Consider the following 13,953-nt stretch of genomic DNA (forward strand, 5'->3'; position numbering starts at 1 on the left):
TTCGCAAATCACCCGTGAAGTAATCTTTTCAGCGAAGGACACGACATGGGATTCCAAATAAATGCATGAGCTTTGCAGGTTTGATTCTTTTAACCGAAGGCAAAACGAAATGAAAATGATAGCAATGCCAACTATTACTTCATTATTATTCCAAATGCCTGTCTGCTCAACTTTTTGTGGGTAATGATGTAAGAAGATCAGCGCGACATCGTAGACATCTTACTGTATGCACATTTCCAATCCCATTTTGTGATTTATCCAGCATGGTGACATAACGTGACTTGAAGACAGTTGACCACTTATCCACAGTTATCAGCTCAGTACTGCAGATTACAGTACAGGGATTGTACTTAATAGGGTTAAGTACGTCTGCCGAGCTGCCTGCTAAGTTGACTTAGTCCAAATCTTTCCCAAAATCCGTATCATAGCAACAGAAAGAGTCGGTGCGCGAAGTGTCCAAACTACACTTGTTCCTAGGAACTCGATGGACCCACGTGCTCTGGATGCTCACGAGCTCTCGGCAATCGTTGCCATCAAAACCTTGTTTTGGTCAGCTATCGTCTGCTTCGATCGGCATCGACATACACAAGGCGGAGTTTCTGCCCGAGTCTAGGTGAAGTTGAGGAGAAAAGAACTAAACTAGTTCTCACCCTGGCCTGTTGTCTCAGCAGAGTGTTGATCAAACACCCTTTGGTAGTTCTCTCCTCTGAACAAATACAGGACAGTAAAACTCAGATATGTGTAACTGAGCTCTGTTCACAATAGTTGAGAGGGCCAAGACGCATGAGTCAAGATTGAACGAGGGACCAGTAACTGTGGTAACTAACGAGGCTGCGCCGGGCAAGTGAGCTGGGCCTTCCTCAAAGCTTCACCGTCAAAGAATGAAACGCCCCACTTTCCTTGTTATTGATTGATTTTCAATTGTCCTGGAAAGCTTTGGGTAATTCTTGTTGTGCACGCGCTATACAATCCCCCCCCCCCCCTCCAATTCAATACAACAGTGGGATGCGCCTTGGTTTTCGCGCATGCAAAGATCAACAAAACCGTGGATGTCGGAATGGCGTGTTCAGATGCCACGAAAGTGATCTGTTTTGACACGAATACTGCAACAATTTGTCATCTGGTGTGTATATGATGTTATCGGCGCTCCTTAATGTAATACACGACACATCCACAGATGCACATTCAACAAACACGACTCCAATAACCTGATCCTTTACTGTCGCTTGCACGCTGTAGTTTAAACTCAAAAGATGGATACTTTACACGCAGAAGAAACGAAATGCAGAACGTGGCATTGATAAAAAATCATTTTTTTACACTAATATATTACCAGTTATGTTATCTAGTTCTATACACTAATATATCACTAGCTATCTTATCAGTTATCCTGTCGCTATAATTTCCAAGAGGAAAAGAAATCGTCAAAATGTTGATGGGTCATCGACAAAGCAAGGCACTATGCGTCCTGAGTTGATGTAAGTCTTCACGTATTCATGTAGAGCAACGTTACTGGAATTTTGTTACAAACGACTCCTTATACATCTTTGAAAAAAAAAAGCAACACTCAAAATATTCAATTGTCTGAACACGCACCATGGCCAAGCCCTTAGAAGTGAATATAACTGGATCCATAAATCTATAAGCGTTCAAGAGCGGCACAAAAAGAGGCTTAGCGTCTGATCTGTTGGTGGGGATACCAAATACAATGTACTTCGTAAGCCCAGCGGGTTGTTACTCTTCCAATAGAGTCTAATAACCCTAATTAGGATACACCGCATGGAATACACTTGTACCTGGGAAATTTCTTATGCATGTATCAAACTTCTTCCCCTTACCACATCTCCTCTTATACATCTTCTTTATAATTCTCTACTATACTGCTACAACTACGAGGACTAATGCGATTAGAGCCTATTACTCGTATTTACGCTCATATTTCTACCGAAAAGACTACTAGTACTCATTACTATGGTATGTGCTACTTCTTCAACTTGGTATTTCGTCAACCACGGCAACTTTACTTCTACCAGTGGGACTACGCTTCCTTTATTCCTCAGCCATCGCTCATTTATGTTATTACGCCATTCAGACAGGAAACAATGCTCATGATGATTTCGATAATGAGAACTGGAATGTTGCTGATCCTGCTGAAATAATATATGGATCCTCATGATGGAAAGATAACAATGTTAATTATTTCTATTGTTACTATTGTGGTGAGAATAACAGTGGCTACGGTTATCTCTGGTTGTATTCACCTTCACCATTGTCCACTGCACCTGCGTCAATGTCTCACCACTGGCAAGACCCATTGTTATTATTTTCTTTCACACCTGTAAATGTGTAAGTACTTGATGTCATTGAATGGTCGAAACAGCTAAACGCAGCTGGTTTTTTGGCAAACTTCGAGAAGAATAGGAAATCGATTTTTCTCATAGAAACCTACACACGGAGCAGCCGATGGGACGTTTTTGGCCTTTGTGTCTCGACTTCAGTAAGTGTAAGTGAACAGCGATTTTATAATCAAGAGTGACAACTTTTCTCCACCCTGAGAGTGTATTGAAAGGGAGAGTAGTATTTATACTGATCGAAGAAGCCTCAAGTTTTCGTCACTGCGTCACCATCAATATACCCACCGTTATATGCATAGCAACAGGTTGATAGACACTCAAGTGGACTCCACGACGGGGGGTTCTCTACGTTGCTTCCACCAACCCCATCCCATGAAATGACCGCAACTTATTTTGTGGTGCATTCTCTGCGTACTATCTCAAATATAAATGTTCCGGATTCTCTGATTTTTAACAAACGGCTACTGGTATCTCTTGAGCAAACACAAAACAAAATATCTAAAAAATATATCTTTATCGCTTGTTAGCTATTACATTTTTATCATGTCATTTAAAATTCAAAGTGCAAACCACGATAATACCAGCATCCCACGGACTTGAGTTATTGCAACAGGGTCACTGCATAATATGGTATACCTTTCACCTCTTCTTTTTCTTCTTCTTGTGAGTGTGTGTGTGTGTGTGTATACATCATATATATATATATATATATATATATATATATATATATATATATATATATATGCGTGTGTGAATCAGACTAACTGTTGAGAGGGACACATGCGATCTCATTTCCATGAAACTGACATTGAAAACGCAATCAACATTCGTCGATCGAGTTTAGATGGGGACAGCAACAGAGACAGGAACAAATTGATGCCGAACTGACAAAATCGTTAAAAAAAAAATCCCGATATCGAGATGCGACCTAAAGATGCATCGCATATTTCATTCCTCAAAAAGAGAACATACTATAAGATATTTTCACAGCCAGCCAACTTTAAACTGATATAAGATTTACAAGAAAATATATGTTGTAATTAGCGATGATGGGAGTGCAAAGGAGAGGCACAGTCCATTCAAGAATAGCAAAACTCTCGAAGCACATCAGGTAAAATGCATTCCACAACAACAATCGCTCTCGTAGTACTTATTGCCAATGACGCAATTTGTTGACACCAACTGAAGTGTCCTAACGTGCTTCTGTTTGTCCGATTATGATGCCCATCCTTGTCATAAAATGTGAACAATAATGTGTCTTCCAGACGGTCCTAACAAAGGGTGCGTAGTGACTTGTTACAGGATCTGATTGAATGAACACGAATGAGATCGCATCGAGCCCCCTTGTTCGTCAGCCTTCAAGCCCGCTGGATTGAGGAACTGTGCTATTCATGTCCACGTTCTATTCAAGTCAGTTTGTGGCTTCTCATTGTATACGCTGCATAACATGCCACCGTTACTTATTCCTATTGAAAAACTTTACGGACACACCAAGAAATCCCTGTTATATCAAACTATACGACCAAACAATGAAACATGCTACACTGTTAGGCCTACATAAAACTAACAGTTGCGCTGGTATTTGAATTTCGGTTGCCAAGCATCTTTATTCCTCCAAAATACATTAACAGTCAAATCAAACATACGTTTCCCCCTGGAGAAAGTAAACTGACAAGATGATGTCCTTAGACAGCACCTGTAGTATCAAATTGAGATACAGCAGAGGCATAGGAACATCGAAACGTATTATTGTTGCTGATGTTTTAAAGATTAAACGGAGTCCTGCCTGGCATGGCGGGCAATATTTGCGCGCCATGCCAAGCATAGAGAAAAAAAAAACAGAACGTAGATTAACAAAACACACGAAAAGGAGAGACTTATGTGTTACATTTTAGATGAATATTTTAGTGCTTAGATTGAATTTGAAAACGCTTTCAGAGACGTACATTGTACATGCATCGCAGCAACTGTTTTTATCTAGTCGAAATAAAAGCAAACATGCAACGTACTGAAAAACAAGGAAGCATTTCTCTTTTGTATCCATAAAACAGTAATGTTTCAAAGGGCTTTGCATCTGGTTGAGTAATAAGTAGCAATTTATTATAGGAGTTTCAAAACTATGCAGGCAAGTTGTGTATGTCTGCCTTCTTCAATTTAACAGACGGTAATACACATCAATTTTACGTGTCTTATACAAGAGCACAGGATGTTATTAAGCATACACGTGTGCACTACGCGCTTCACAAATAATTATAAAAACACTCAATGCATCTAGAAGACCCGCTGGGGATCAGCAAGGCCAGATAGAAGCGTGAATCGTCGCATAGCAATCAAACCTTCGACGTCTCGCAGGCGAACAATGGCTACAAAATAGCCACGGCGTACAGAAGAAAAAAAATCTGGAAAAGACGGCTGTTACTCAAACAAAGCAAAAATGTGTACTCGACGCCCTATGCAGGAGGCAAATTGAAGTTTACACAGCGTCTGTTTTACGGCCCCGAAAAGTCATCAAGAGGTGTTTGATTCGACTATTTTGTTTGTTGACGACGTAACATCTACTTGTAACGCCTTTCCTAACTCAGTGAGTCTGGGCGATGCGCGCAGAGCTATAGCAAATACGTTAACGTTTTATTACGAGTGTGTCGTCTGCGCTCTGTCTTATCCATGATCGCACTGTGAATTTCTTCTGTATCTTCTGAACCTGAATTTGCCACAGCAGAACACACAACACCAATTACGACAGGACTTTTTCAGGGAGTCATCTTGAATAGAATTTCGGTTTGTTGAAAAAGTGACGGAGAGTTATTGTGGCACAAGTTAAGAAAGGCAGCTTTCATATCTTCATTTACATACAGAGTGAATTCTCTACCAGTCTAACGCCCCCATGATTTTTTTAAAGAGCAGGATTTGAACGATGTGATATGTTTAAGCGTGTGAGCAGACTCAACGAAAATCTTGGTTAAAAGCATGCACATGCCAATTCAATTCGTTTCATTACTTCATGAAATAAGTGGTCCATCCGTTTAACTATGTCCTCACACAAATCACGGAAGGTTTTTTTTTCTGAAAAAATTGCAACATGCTACACGAGAGTTATACTTTTCAAGCGTAAACGACAACCTTTCTTTGTTCTTTTTGTGTGTTTGTTCTTTCTTTTGTCATTGATATGAGTACGTCAAAAGATGGCGCTGCCTATTTTAGTCCATCAAGGACAGTGCAACCTGGGTAAGCGAGTCGACCTTCCCGTTTTGAATCTGTAAGATTTGCTATCTTCAGTGGATGGTTTCTATTACATGTACTTCTTTTCGTCGTGGTTACCTCGGCATTTTCGGCATCTCGGTGTTGAACGTCCGCACGTATGTGGAAGTACAGGTTCTATATATTCAACTCGATCCTCGTATTCTCTTTTCTTTCTTTGTTGATTCTTTCAAATCTACTTTTGATTTTAATGATTGCGTGTATAGAATCCGTGTTATGTGTTCGTGAATGTCAGATTGTCTGTGGTTGTCATATTCTCTGTCGACTGTCCTAATCGTTATTTTTTTTTTAATGAGAATATTTCGAATCCCAGTCACTTTCTTTACAAGTCGTTATTGATGATAGTTGATGTATAAACGGAATAACGTCAAACCAGGTACGTACTTCTTTGGCAATATGTCATGATTACCTGAAGAATTTTTGTTATTGCAGTTGGTGCATTTTTATCAATTGCTGTATTCTTCCATGTCTCCCTCGTTCCTCCCCCCCCCCCTTTCACTCATTTTCTCTTGGTCTATCTCCTTATCATTTATTTACCCTTTTATCTATACTATCTGTCTTTTTATATAGCTATATCTGTCTGTGTATCTATACTATCTATGTATGTATGCGTGTATGTATGTATGTATGTATGTATCTATCTATCATCCATCTATTGCGTAATAGCTGTTATGCTAAAAGTAAGAAATGCTAATTGGTGATCAGCTTATATTATTTGGGTAAGTCGAATTCCAGTCAGGGATGTATTATTGTATGCAATGAAACAATAGCATTGTTCTATACAATGCTAAAGCCTTATGTCTGATGTCTGTGACGCGTACGATACAATGTGATTTGGGGAAGAAGGGAGTAATAAAAATAATAGGGAAATTATGTTAAAGGTCACATTAAAAAGGTTGGGTGATGTTCGTTATTCCGAAGATTCGTTATTCAGAAACACACAAATTCCCTCTCAAGTAGAGATTCGTTGATCAGAAAATTTGGGGCGTTATTTCAAAGGTACGTTATTCCGAAGGTTCGTCAATCCGAAAATAAAGACCGTGCGACTTTCGAATCACCTTCGGAGTAACGAACCTCTTTTCATTTTCCGATCAACCAAACTTCGAAATAATGAACCTTATTTCATTTTCGAAATAACGAACCTTCGAAATTAACAAACCTTGGAATAATGAACCTTCGGAAGAACGACCTGTAACCAAACTGTTTGTACGTGGAACGTTAAAATGTTCAAAATAATGTGGTATGTTAGAATGTTAAAATCACTGTTGCAAATTGTTCCATCAAAGATCATAATAGGTCCATACGTATCGTAAAAGAAGTAAGATTGTATTCTCAGTGGAACAGCAATTGTATTTGCTTTCTGCAGGCTCTTACAATTGTCATCTTGCGTGTTTGTTTCTTTCTTCTTCTTTTTTAAAGATTTGTTGAAGACTAGCATTGGAGACGAATTCATATCACTTCTTTGTTCTCACGCTTTTATAACATTGGTACCATTTTCACGCACTGTTTTGCATATCTGGTTATAAAGGCTGTCTAGGTATTGTTCCCTCGAGTTTTCTTTTTCTATATTTGGTAAAGGCCATCATGGGCGTCACCAGGGGGGGGGGGGGGGGGGGTGCGCTGGGTGCGAACGCACCCCCCTTCAGAACCTAAAAATAAAAAAAAGAAAGAAACAAACAAAAACGCTTCAGTCTGCGAGCGACCTCAACGCCGGACGCTAAATAATTGTTCTTTTCTTCTTCTTCTTCTTCTTCTTCTTCTTCTTCTTCTTCTTCTTCTTCTTCTTCTTCTTATTTTTTTTTTTGCACCAGGAGGAAAAAAACCACAAAACGAAAACAAAACAAAAACAAAAACAATCGCACCCCGGCTCTGGCAGCACTGATGCTATACATAGTCTTTACATCACGTGTTTAAATATCTATCGCCCGTACTGTATACGTAAGGTATATTTCATTCATTGTGCAACGGATCATCAATTCAGAAAATACAAAAGCTCCGTCGCATGGGAGGGAGATAACCTGCCCACACCCTCCCCCGTTATAGGTCTCCAATCAGTGGCGTAACTGGGGGGGGGGGGGGGGGCACGTACCCCCTCCCCCAATACGCTGGTTTAAAAAAAAAAAGGTAATTCAAGGGTTGGTAAACTGCTCTTGCAATTGACATGAAAGGGTGAGCAAGAAATTATTTTTTTCTCTCTACGATTTCTTTTAACCATAATCAAAGAGGCATCAATAGTGTGAAACATTGTTCAAAAAGTCCGGAGCCGAAAAAAAGCTTGTGATTCAGCGTGATTCCTGGTTGGCATTCTGAATGATAAGCATGATGGAGCAGTGTACTCTTAACAACCGAACGGCAAAGAGTCGCTGCAATGTTGGGCAATGTGATGTAGAATGTACACCTCTGTACCTTACACTTTGTTATATCAAAGCCAGATTACTGAGTGTTGCTTTACATACTATAGTCTATATAAAAATGCCTTGCATGCCAATAATAAGACTTGACCTGGGCTATTTCCCAACTTTTCCATGTATAAAAAACACACACACACACAAACACAAACAATTAGGGGATGCTCTAAAGTGCAGATTTTGGACATCCTTCCCCCGCTTGGTCACTTCGACGCCCCCTCGCTGGTCATACCTCCCCCAATCATGAACAAAAACTGACATCCTTGACTACCAGTGGCGCACCGTCCCCCATTTCCAAAGCTAAAAAAACATGCTACAAACGGCAGTTTTTGGACTGTAAAATGTCCAAATTTTCGCGCTCGCTCGCTCCGCTCGCTCGCATTTTAATGCCATTCTCCAGATGTTGCTGCCAGTATTCAATTGCCATCAGTTGCGCCCGGTGCGCCACCCCTCCTTATTTCCAAAGCGAAAAGGAATAGCTACAAATGGCAGTTTTTAGACTGTAAAATGTCAAAATTTTCAAGCTCGCTCGCTCCGCTCGCTCGCATTTTAATCAATTCTATTCAATTCAAACTTTATTTCATTTTTCGAAAAGAACATAAACATTCCACTTTCTTTGGTAACATAGAATAAGGTTGCATAATCAAAACAAAGCAAATTGAAAAAAAAATAATTGCGGAACCTTGGGGTAACAAAACGTAAGGAAAATTGATTGACTGAAGTGATACAGACGATATAATCGTTACTGCATTCTCCTGATGTTGCTGCCAGTAACTGCCAGTAGTTGTGCCCGGTGCGCCACCCCCCCCCCCCCCCTTAATTTCGAAAACGAAAAAATATAGCTACAATCGGCAATTTTTTGACTGTGTCAAAATTTTCAAGCTCACTCGTTCTGGTCGCTCGCATTTAATTTTATGCCATTCTCCTGATGTTACTGCCAGTAGTTGCCAGCAGTTGCGCCCTGTGCACCCCCCCTTAATTTCCAAAGCGAAGAAATATAGCTACAAACGGAAGTTTTCTTGACTGTAAAATGTCAAATTTTTCAAGGTCGCTCGCTCCGCTCGCTCGCATCTGAATCTTTATCCCATTCTCCTAATGTTGTTGCCAGTAATTGCCAGCAGTTGCGCCCGGTGTGCCCTGCTTAATTTCCAAAGCGAAGAAATATAGCTACAAACGGTAATTCTTTAGTGTAAAATGTCAACATTTTCAAGCTCGCTCGCATTTAATCGCTTTGCCATTCTCCTGATGTTACTGCCAGTAATTGCCAACAGTTGCGCCCGGTGCGTCCCCCCCCCCCCCTTAAAATTTCAAAGCGAAAAAATGTAGCTAAAAACTGCATTTTTTAAACTGTGAAATGCCAAAATTTTCGAGCTCGCTCGCATTTAATCGTTGTGCCATTCTCCTGACGTTGCTGCCAGTATTTGCGAGCAGTTGGGCCCGGTGCGCCAACCCCCCCCCCCCCCCCACCCTCCTTTAATCTCCAAAGCGAGAAGATAGAGCTAAAATCGGCAGTTTTTGGACTGTAAAATGTCAAATTTTTCAAGGTCGCTCGCTCCGCTCGCTCGCATCTGAATCTTTATCCCATTCTCCTGATGTTGTTGCCAGTAATTGCCAGCAATTGCGCCCGGTGCGCCCTGCTTAATTTCCAAAGCGAAGAAATATAGCTACAAATGGTAATTTTTTTAGTGTAAAATGTCAACATTTTCAAGCTCGCTCGCATTCAATCGCTTTGCCATTCTCCTGATGTTACTGCCAGTAATTGCCAACAGTTGCGCCCGGTGCGCCCTCCCCCCTTAAATTTCAAAGCGAAAGAATGTAGGTAAAAACGGCATTTTTTAAACTGTGAAATGCCAAATTTTTGAGCTCGCTCGCTCGTCGCTCGCATTTAATTGTTTTGCAATTCTCTTTTTTTTTCTCTTTTTACAAAAAGTCCCTCCGTGGGAGGGGTATCCCCCTGCTACACCCTCTGCCGCTCGGTTGCGTCGCTCCCTCGCCGAGGATCTCACACCGTCACATAATGTACCTCCGTGATAGTCCTTCATAGTATTTTTATTTTCAATATGCTCTGTAAACGCGACTTTTACACTCTTGTTTTTACAAAAAGTTCCTACCGTGGGAGGGGGTATCCCCCTCCCACATCCTCCACACTGAAGGAGCGGAATGGATCATCGCCGAGGATCTCACACCGTCACATAATGTACCCCCGTATTGTCCTTCATAGCGAAAGATTCGTGTATGTATATATATATATATATATATATATATATATATATATATATATATATATACAATCACATAATGTGTACAATATATAGTGTATGTATATATATATATATATATATATATATATATATATATATATATATATACAATCACATAATGTGTACAATATATAGAGTATGTGTAAATGTACATGATGACACAGGAGCCAATAAATCAATCAAGAAAAAAAAAACTCACAGTTTACATTTACTGTCAAAACGCACCCCCCTTGAAAAAAAGCTGGTGACGCCCCTGGGCCATGCATTCATGTATATGTACACCGAATGTCTCGCTTGGTCGTGGCACATCTATTTGCGAGGGAGAAAAGCAATGGTAATCCCCTGTCAGTATCAGAGATGGAGAGAACAATTCACATACTGCCCCCACTGCCCACTCGTGATAATAATGAGATTTCCAACACACAAGGTAAAACTCTTAAAAGATTAAAAGCCATGCAATCTGGACTTCGATGATAATTCACAATGCTCTACACCTACACATACTATATACACACATTTTGAAGTCAAAGATGGCAAGGGCTTCTTTTGTGACTACATCAAGCAAGAATTCAGCTCCATATCATTTTGAAAAAAAAAAAAAAGAATCCCGAAGGGGAATTTCAAAGTGGAAAAATCATGTGTGTGTGTGTGTGTGTGTGTGTGTGCGTGTATGTGTGTGTGTGTGTGTGTGTGTGTGTGTGTGTGTGTGTGTGTGTGTGTGTGTGTGTGTGTGTGTGTGTGTGTGTGTGTGTGTGTGTGTGTGTGTGTGTGTGTGTGTGTGAGTGTGTGTGTGTGTGCGTGTGTATGTATGTATTGACGGAAGGGATACATGTTTGGTAACTGATCTCTATGTACCTAGAGATCAGTGGGTACAGTATGTGGGAGAGATGGCTTTCTCTCCATTGAACATCTCATAGTTGTGTGACGCTCTCTATTGTTCTACAGCCAAGGACACCTGTGTAGGGAAGTGGGAATATAAGAAAACAAAAGCGCCACCTTCGAAGGAATCACACGGCTGTTCTCGGCATGATCAGCGTTTATTCGCTTGTGTGTCTTAACTGTTTGCTCCTAACGAACGATAACAAACCTCGTCTCAATGGGAATTCATGCGAAAAGGAAAAGCCATCGTTATCACTACAGGGAAACATGTCCAATCTGATCACTTTATTTGGAGGAACAAGATTTCATCCTGAAGCAACAGAAACACACAAAACAAAACAAGACAAATTAAGCTGGACTTCCGGCAACTACAGCATACATGTATTCCCTCCTTGGCGTAATGTTATTTTCTGGCTCAAGTTAAACAATATCAACTTCTTTATGGGGCGCGAATTATCTCACAATCCTCTCATTAATAGGTTTTTACATACAAACCTTCACCAAAATATCTCTTTACAAGAGCAAATTCGAAAGAAGAAGTAGAAGTTCTCTACTTCATATCTAAGTATTCTAGAGTTGTAATGAGTGAGCAATGAACCCTTTTAAAATGGAGTTCTATCAGCTGCTGCAGACCTTTCAAATACAAACATCTAATACAAACACCTAAAATCATTCACATACACTTGTTTTACTTATGGATGTCAAAACTTATGGAAGAATTACAAGGTAATGAATCTCCTCATTCTCACTTAATGTATTCTTGTGTCTGATATCCATAATTACTTTCTGAAAACAAGAGAAATGTGAAAATATTTTTCCCCCTCGAGGTTGATTCACATCATCATCACTTGCATGTCCGTTCTATGTTGCACATGATTGTCTTGACTAATGTCAATTTGAATGAAGAATGACATTTCTTTTTAATTTGATAAATCTGCTTCAACACAAGAACAAATCATTTTATCTAAAGAACCCACATCTTTTGGTCATAAAATATTTTTTTCGCTCCCATAAAAAAACATAAACAATATCAAATCAGACACACTACAGACCACTTTTTTGGAGTTATCTGACATTTATTGTCATTTAATGCTGAATAAATTTGTATAGTAGTATAGAAACATTGTTTACAGTATCTACAGTATGAACATACAACAGAATATACTTAATATCTACATGTATCTACACATACTATACTCGTAATCACACACTAGGATTACTCTTTCCTGGAGCAAGTTCATACTTATAGTTAAAAATGTGTCAACAGCTGTACAGTTTGTCTACCAGTTGATTACATTATCAATTCTACAATTAGATGGACATTGAATGTCAAACTAGACATGAAGAGATTGCTAAGTCTGTACTGCTGCATTAAAAGAACTCTTAAGGCACAAAATACATTTTTTTTCCAGGACCAGAAAGCGACATAACAACCCATTAAAAAAAAAGAGTTCTTTTTTCTTTTTAATAAAATCATTATCATTTGATTATCATCCTTTTAACGCACACTAGGCATGATTGACTGGTCTACACTTTGCTGGCAGACATGTGTGACACGAACATGTCCCCGTTTCTGCACAGCAACAGAGCTGTGTATAGTTAGTCACCATATTGTGTGTGGATACCTCCAAGCTCTCCCATTTTGATGGACAGAAGCGAAATTGTCTGGTGCGCAGTCCCAAGCTATTGATTGTCACACGAGAGCGCTACACACCTGACTAAACAGTGGGTTAATCCGTCTAGTGAGGTAGAATTTTCAACAAGCATTGTTGTTTCATTATAATTTCCTTCTGAAGTACCAAAAAAGAAAAAGAAAAAGGACACGTACAACAAACATATACAATTAATCAATCAAAAGTCAATGAGCTCACAGGTCATGTCAATACATAGCTTACCTGAGTTCTGATTTTCATGTTTACAACCAAATCAAATAAAAGCACAAAAAGTCACACAAAATTGCTAGAATATAAGTTAAATTATATTGGTCCAGGTGACGTGTATTTCTAACAAATAGATAAAGTGTAGCGGCTACTTATCTGCACATACACACATTTTTATACACATCTTTTACAAGTTGTAAATTAATGCGTACACACACAGCAAGTAACAATACCTTTCAAATACTCATGGACGGTGTGTAAGCAACTTTTATTACTACAAAATCCTCTACGCTGGTAATTTTCCTTTGTTATAATGAAATTTTGATATAACCAAAAGGATTTTGCAACACAGACTTTGATGATGACAATCTTTTTACCTGAATTTTTTACTGCGTTGTGATGTAATTTCATTTTGACCATGTTCGTTGCAGCGGGAGTGCACTGTATCTAAAAGCAAGCCAGTGACCATTCGTCAACATGCAGCCTGCTCAGAATGATTACTAATAGATGAGTCTTTGTGTTCCAAAAGTACAATGATTTCTTTATGTTTGGGAACCTCGCAGAGCAAATGACATAGTCGAGTAAAAATATCGTGAAAGTTTCAGCTGTTTGCATGGGTCTGTCCTTTGACGTAACAACAGTCAAAGTTTTTTTCACAAGTTATGGGAACATGGTCCAATACCAAGTGCAACGCAACAATAAATCTTATAATCAATCATAACTATCGTCTAAATCTTCTGCAAGAATTACTAGCTGTAACATATCACAGAAATGAGAACAAAACACTGGATTTTGTGTGTATTGTTTGTGTGCAGTAGTGTCCTTCTGTGTTCTTTATGGTGTAGAAATACACATACTTGTCAAATTTGTTGCCAGGGTCAGCATTACATAAAGATATAAACCGTCCTCTCTG

The sequence above is a fragment of the Diadema antillarum genome, unplaced genomic scaffold (genome assembly GCF_040938485.1).
Source record: "Diadema antillarum isolate AM-2024a unplaced genomic scaffold, OU_Dant_1.0 seq00000565_RagTag, whole genome shotgun sequence".
Classification (NCBI taxonomy): Eukaryota; Metazoa; Echinodermata; class Echinoidea; order Diadematoida; family Diadematidae; genus Diadema; species Diadema antillarum.